Raw genomic sequence first — 7,179 nt, 5'->3', positions numbered from 1 at the left:
GCTGCAGGGCGCAAGCGGGCGAGCGCCTCTTCGAAATCCCGGGCAGCTCCGTGGCGATGGGGACAGGAGGCCTCTGCGGTGGGGGCAGTTGTACCGCATTTGGCGGTGGGTTGCCAACCACCTCCTCGTAGAGGCGGCACAGCTGACCCATCCTTGAGGAAGGCCAGGACTGGAGGCGACGCAGCAGGCCTCTGCCATCAGGAGCATGGTGGAGGCGGTCGACGTGCCTCAGCCCCTGCTGCAGGAAGAGGAGCGACAGGGGCCATGCTCCAGCCTCCGCAAGGGTAGCGGCAATCTGGGAGCTTCGGGGGACGCCCAGGCAGAGTCGGATGGCCGCCCGGTGCTGCAGCTCCAACTTTTCGAGGCGGGCGTGGCGGCAGCGCCACCAGCGGGAGGGGCGTAACGCAGGAGTGATGTGGCCGCCGCCTCGTAGAGCCGCAGGGCCCACTTCACCGAGCAGCCCTCTCCATGGGCAAGGAGCTGCGACACGGCCTTGCGGACCCTGATGGTCTGGGTCTGCATGGCCCCGACTGCCGGTAGCCAGGTTAGCCGGTGGTCGATGCGCAGCCCAAGGTACGACACAGACGTACTCCATGGGATGCGCACGCCTTCCAGCTGCAGCCGGGAGCTGAGCGCCGTGCCGCTGCTCTCGGGTGGACGAGGAGGGCCACCGTCTTCCCCGTCGAAACCGAGAGTCCGATGCTTCCCAGGTAGGCGGCCGTGGTGTCCAGGGCTCTCTGGAGGGCCAGGCACACGTGGCGGCTTGACTGCGGCGGTCCCCGCACCCACAGGGCGATGTCATCCGCGTAGATGGAGCACTCCACCTTGTAGTGAGGGTCGGTCGGCAGTGCAGCAGGCAACCGGGCCAGGGCGAGGTTGAAGAGAAACGGGCTCACCACTGACCCTTGTGGTACGCCTGCTGCGACCGGACGGGGAGTGCTCCTTGCATGGCCCACGCGGACCCTGAGGGTGCGGTCGTTCAGGAACGATGACAGGAACCGCCGCAGGTTGCCGCCAATGCCCAGGAGGTCCAGAGCCTGCTGGACGACCGCATGTGGGAGGCCATCGAACGCCCCCTTGACGTCGATGAGGAGGAGCATGGCGAGGTCTCCGCTGGCCCTGGCGTCCTCCAGGGTGGAGACGACGTCTGCGATGGAGTCCGCAGTGCACCTTCGGCGCCGGAAGCCTGTCTGCTGGTCCGCGAGGAACCCGCAGGCGCGGGCCACCCATTCGAGCCGTGCCAGAGCAATGGCCTCCATCACCTTGCAGGCAGCGGAGGTGAGAGAGACCGGTCGGTATGAGGACAGCTCGTTAGCCGGCTTATTGCTCTTCAGAATGGGGGCCACGATGGCTGTGCGCCAGGCCTCCGGCACCTGTCCTGACCACCAGATGTTGTTGTAGCAGTCGAGCAGGCGTCGTTGCTCACTGGTGGCCAGGTTGCGGAGCATCTGGAGTGTCACTCCGTCTGCTCCCGGTGCACTGCGACGCTTGCCCCTCCTCAGGGCCGTCTGCAGCTCGTGGAGAGTCAGTGGGTCCTGGCAGATGGCCGCGATCTGGCTGGTCGCCCACTCCGGATGCAGCTCCAGCAGGCAGGTAGGCGGGTTGGCAGGGGGAAGTCCGACCGGCAGGATGGCCGCAGCGAGGGCAGCCGGGGGGGCGAAGTGGTCCGCTAGCAACTCCGCCAGGGCCGCCTCGCTGATGCCCAGCGAGATAGCCACCGCGAGGACGGGGTGGCGGTTGACCTTCCTGCCGGTCAGGGACTTTAGGAGGCGCCAGGCCAGGGGGCCCTTGGAGCGGTTCTCGATGGTGGCGCAGAGGCTCCCCCAGCTCTGGCTCCTTCTGTGCCTGGCCTGTCGTCTGCAGCGGGCATCCACTCTCCTGTATTCGGTTCAGTGCTCTGCATTGCCCGTCCGGATTGCTCGGCGCTCCACGCGTCGCCTGGACGCACAGAAGTTGAGCAGGAGCAGATCCGGGGCAGGCGTATCGGGCAGAGCAGAGCACTGGACAGTGGCTGCCTGGGCGCACTCCATGATGGCACTCAGGAGGTCAAAGCCATCTTCCAACTCACTGCAGCGCTTCCTGAACAGGGACCAGTCTGACGTGGTATGTTCGTGACCTCGGCCTTCTCCCACACCCGGGGGTGATCAAGATGGGGAAGTGATCAGATCCCCAAGTGTCGGGAGTTGTAGCCCAGTCATAGGAGCGCTGCTCGGTGGTAAGGGAGAGGTCGATGGCTGTGCTTACCCCACGGCGGACGTACGTGGGTCCTCCTTTGTTGAGTACCACCAGGCCTGCTTGGCTGATGGCGTTGCAGAGGTCCCTGCCTCGGCGGGTGCACCTGCGGCTGCCCCAGTCGGTGTGGTGGGCGTTGAAGTCACCGCACAGGACTGCATGTCCGCCGAGGCGTGCTGCAAGCCGCACCAGGCTGGAGGGGTCCCACTGTTGTCCAGGACGAACGCTCGCCACGGTCGTGTCCTGTCTGTCAAGGCGTACCGTGACAGCACAGCACTCCATGGCGCCGCCTACGACGTCCGAGACTGGGGTCACCGAGTGGGCCAGGCTGCTGCGGACGTAGATGGCAGTCCTCGGCTTCCCCTTCTTGTGGGCACCCCTCAGGCAGGGAGCGTCCGTGCAGCTCTGCGTCGAGCAGGTGGTGGCGCCAGAGTAGCCCGTGTATCCCGGCAGCCGCAGGTCCTCGGCCACAGTGTACACCTCCTGCAGTGCGAGGACGTCGAAATCACACCGCAGGAGGTGCGCGCACAGCTCTGCATGCCGCCGCCGCAGTGAGTTGGTGTTCCATTGGAGAACACTCGGGCGGCGACGGCATTTCCCAGCTGTGGCTGGTGAGGGATCAGCCATGCTGGTTGACTGTGGTCGGGACTGCCACTGCCTGCAGGCAGATGGCTCGGAGGGGGCTCTCGGCAGGCAGCATCTCCCCGATGGCCTTCAGGGCGAGCTGCAGGCTGGCAATGATCTGGTCCCGAGGGTCCGGGCCAGGCATTGCCAGTGATGCTGGGGCTGTGGTGGGCTCGCTCCCAAGGGGTGGCAGGCGGCTGGCGTCGCTGCTTCCGTGGTTGCCGGTGTGGGGGGCCGTCCGGGGGGGTGCCTTCTGCTGGGGCGCCTGTGGGAGGCCGGCCAGTGCCTGTGCATAAGACAGGCCCTGCACAGGCGTTGAGGTGGCCTTGGCCTGCAGGTTCTCCTCCCGGACACCAGCGCGGACTGCCCGGCGGGAGAGGGGAGCAGGGGCAGTTGCCAAGATGGTGGCCACCCTGCGTTCCTCCTGCCACCTGGGGCAGGCAGGAGTATTTGCGGGGTGGTGGCCACCGCAGTTGCGGCAGTGGGCCGCGTTGGGGCAGCTGTCACCCTGCTCGTGAGACCTCCCACAATGACGGCAGCTGGATGGCGAGTCGCAGGAGGCAGCCACGTGCCCAAAGCGGCCACACTGCTGGCACTGCAGTGGACGCGGTCTGGACGGCCGCACCCTGAACCGGAGCTTGTAGAGGCTCACATGCTCAGGGGGGACCGGCCCCGCGAACCGGATGGTGATGGTGTCGGCCTCCCTGGTAGCAGCCAGCACTGGGACTCCCGACTCGATGGCCCCCAGCTGGTCCGCGTCTGCGGGGATGCTGTCGGCGCCGTGGACAAAACCAGTGCTCCTGCCTCGCTCGGCAGGCTGCCGGGCAGTCACCGGTATTCCCCGGAGCTCCGTGGTGGCCAGCAGCTCCTCCAAGCACCTCTGGGTGGTGGCGTCGGCGGCCACGATGTTGCGCCTGTGATTGACTCTCACAGCGGCAACACCTGGCCGCGCTGAGAGCACCGCCGCAAGAGAGAGGCGTGGTGCTCCTCTGAAAGTGCCACCCACCACAGATGGGCGGAAGAGGGCCGTGCCAATGACCGCGGGGTCCACCGGGATGGCAGCACTCACTGGTGCCCTTGCGCGGCGGCGATCGGCCTTGGACAGCACCAGCTGGAAGCCCTCAGCTGGTGGTGCATGGGTGGATGGGGCCTCCTGTGCAGCAGCCTTTGCTGTGGGTGTGCCGGAGCCCGCCAGAGTGGGCCTCGGGGCCGGAGGGCAAGCAGGGGGGGAATCCTGTTTGAGTGCAGAGCTTTTCCCCGCCTTCTTCTGCTTCTTCTTGTTTTTCCCCTCCTGCCTCGGTAGAGTGTGGTGGGGGGGATCCTTCAGGAACCTCGCCGCTGGGTGGGCGAGGCCGTGCTGCGTCGGACCGGCTGGGGCTGTGTCTGCTCGGGGATCGTGCGCGAGCCCCAACGGCACAGACTCGGGCGCGTCACGAGCATCCGCCGTAGCAGACGACGCAGCAGGGCTCGCGCCAGCCTCACCGGCAGCCGGAGGAGCGACCGTGTTGATGCGCGCGCCCTGCCTCGGGGAGAGCGCGAAGGAGGCAGCGGACGACTCGCCGGGCGTCCGAGGGGCGGCGCTGGTGCTCGAGGGGAGCAGGAGAGCCGGCGGATCGGCGGGGGCGCCATCTCGTGCCGCGGGCGGTGACGAGGAGGCGGCTGAGTCCCCCGGGCGCCGGGAGATGGCGGCGCCGTCGTCCCTGCTCTCCGGGCAAGGTGGGGCGGTCGGCGGCGGCAGCTTGCGGCGACCGGTTTGCTCCTCCTCCTCGCTCTCTGCTTCGCGCGTGCGTTTGCGCGAGGAGGAGGAGTCCATGGCCTCCTCGTCGTCGGATGGGGGCAGCGGGATGCTCGCCATGGCAGCAATGGCGGCGTCCTGTTCCGAGGGGGGAAGGCTCGCCTGCGGGGAAGGTATAGCCGGCGCCACGTGTGTCTCGGTGACGGCGGGCACGGCCGCGGCGGCAGCTGCTTGGGTGGTGGTGGCCTGTTTCTTTATCCACGCGTCCACGATCTCGGCGGCGCGCACCTCTAGTTCGCCTCGCTCACGCGACGCTTGTAGCGCTTGTAGCGTCACGGGCACAAGGGTCGCGAGAGACGCGCTCGCACTTCGACGATGGCCCGCGCGCGGCGGGCGCTCTCCTGGCCTGCGGAAGCCCTCCATGCCGCTCGGCTCCGCAGTCAACACGCGAACCGCGCGTCACAGGGGGCAAACACACTACACGCACGTCGCGCGCAGAGCACCGACCACGCGATGCGCGCACGAGGCGGCACAGCCGGGGACGCGGCACAGATGTCGGGTTGGGCACGCCACTCGCGGAGCACAACACTGAAGCAAATCCACTCGTCGCACGATGCAAGCCCGCAGGGAACACACGAGGTTGCGCGTTGGGACGCGCAAATCGTGCGCGGCTGCAGGTGACGTCGCCGACGATGGTGAGCCACGCGGCTCGTGCAGCACACGCCGGGGCGAAGTGCAGGCACGACCGCACGGGAAAAAAATTAAAAAATTAAATTATGGGGTTTTACGTGCCAAAACCAGTTCTGATTATGAGACACGCCGTAGTGGGGGACTCCGGAAATTTTGACCACCTGGGGTTCTTTAACGTGCACCTAAATCTAAGTACACGGGTGTTTTCGCATTTCGCCCCCATCGAAATGCGGCCGCCGTGGCCGGGATTCGATCCCGCGACCTCGTGCTCAGCAGCCCAACACCATAGCCACTGAGCAACCACGGCGGGTACGACCGCACGGGAGAAGAGCTAGGCGCGACTCCCCGTTCACTCCCCGTGAAAGAGCGCGTCCCTCGCGCCCTTTCACTCGCACATACAGCGTTCGGCGTCTGGCGCTGAGCCGTGCTCCCTCAAGGGCTGCAGAAGATAGCGCCAACCTTTCCCTTTCCCTCAAGAACCACTTATCATCTTATCATCGCGCGGCCACGATTTCATCTCCATTGACGTCATACGGAACCTCACGGCGACGGCGACGCCGACAGCAGAAATCTGCTTTTGAGTGTCCATATAATTGCTATCGCAATAAAATTACAGTGATGTTCGCTTCGTGAACGCGGGTTACGCGCAAGTGTATGGACGCCGCGAACGCGCACCGCGGCGTCGCAACACCAACGGAAACGGCGCTAACGAGGTAGTGGACGCTATATTGATCTCGACGGTGTGACGCCTTGTGATGGTGGCGCTTGTGTAACGTCGGCAAACAGCTTCGCTGTACATCCAATTTCACAGGGTGGAATGGAGGCAGCATGTATTATGTCACTTATAATATACCGTCTTGTATTACTGCATTTAACAAACCTTAATTAAGTTAATGTTCCATAATTAACGATTGTGTATCAGCTTGTACTTTATCTTCCCCCTATTTTTTGTGTAGCGTACTTCCCCTTCCTAATGCGGAAAGGCCTTAAGGGTAAACTTTAATTAAAATGCCAAAAACGCCCGTATACAGTGTATTGGGTGCCATTTAAATACCGCAAGGTGGTCTAAAATTAATCCTGAGTCCACCTCTATGGCACGCTTCATAATCGTGTCGTGGTTTTCACCCTTAACACTATTACAATGTTTTTATTAGGTAGTTGACAATCCTTTTCAGATAATGTATTTCAACTTTATACGCCTTCAGTGTTAAGCATCTTCAATATTCCAAGGTAAAATATTATAGGAACATTAAGGGGTACATCACCTCTCGTCGCAAAAATAAATTAATATGCTGAACCGTCCTTCTGCTAATTGTAAAAAAAAGCTGTAAGACAGACCTCACTTATCTCAAAGCCTGCTTCATTAGAAGTCAATGAATTTGTACACATAGGTTAAATTACCGAAATTATTTAGCATGTTCAATCACCCGATAAAATTTCTGTCATGGTTTTTTTTTCTTACAGATGATCCTCTTTCGTGTATGAAGGTCTGGTGCCCAGACGTCAGACGTTTTTCAACGAACAAGTACATTTGCCCTGCGGACCATGACCCAGATTCGATGGACCCGAAGCATGCGGCACTGCAGCAGGGCAAGTAATCTTTAAAGTCTAAATAATGTATCATAGCAATAAAAATTACTAGGGGTCCCGTATGCTACAACTAGGACGACTTGAAGGCGAAAGTCCGAGCACCGCAAACTCAATCACACGACGACCATTTTTTGCTGTGTTATCTTTACTCCGAACCCATATTTTGCGAAGTCAATTTGCAAGTCATCCTTCTTTCACGAAACTCGGATCGTGACTGAGCACTTACTCTTGCTGAGTCATCGTCACTCTGAACCCATATTTGCAGTAACATTTGCAAGTCTTCCTTTATCTACCAAACTTGGACTGTG

The 7,179-nt window shown here is 62.0% G+C and overlaps 1 long non-coding RNA gene across 1 annotated transcript in view; it reads left to right on the top strand.

Annotated features, from left to right (window-relative positions):
• LOC125944522 (uncharacterized) overlaps nt 1–6,827 on the top strand; it is a 55,665-nt gene extending 48,838 nt beyond the window's left edge. The window contains exon 3 of the long non-coding RNA XR_007466256.1: nt 6,746–6,827. This is a non-coding gene — a long non-coding RNA (uncharacterized LOC125944522). The remainder of the gene's footprint in view (nt 1–6,745) is intronic.
• The last annotated feature ends 352 nt before the right edge of the window (nt 6,828–7,179 follow it).

The sequence above is a fragment of the Dermacentor silvarum genome, chromosome 3 (assembly GCF_013339745.2).
Source record: "Dermacentor silvarum isolate Dsil-2018 chromosome 3, BIME_Dsil_1.4, whole genome shotgun sequence".
Taxonomy (NCBI): Eukaryota; Metazoa; Arthropoda; class Arachnida; order Ixodida; family Ixodidae; genus Dermacentor; species Dermacentor silvarum.
Note: the sequence above shows the minus strand (reverse complement) of the source record. Positions and strands in the feature narration are given on the sequence as shown.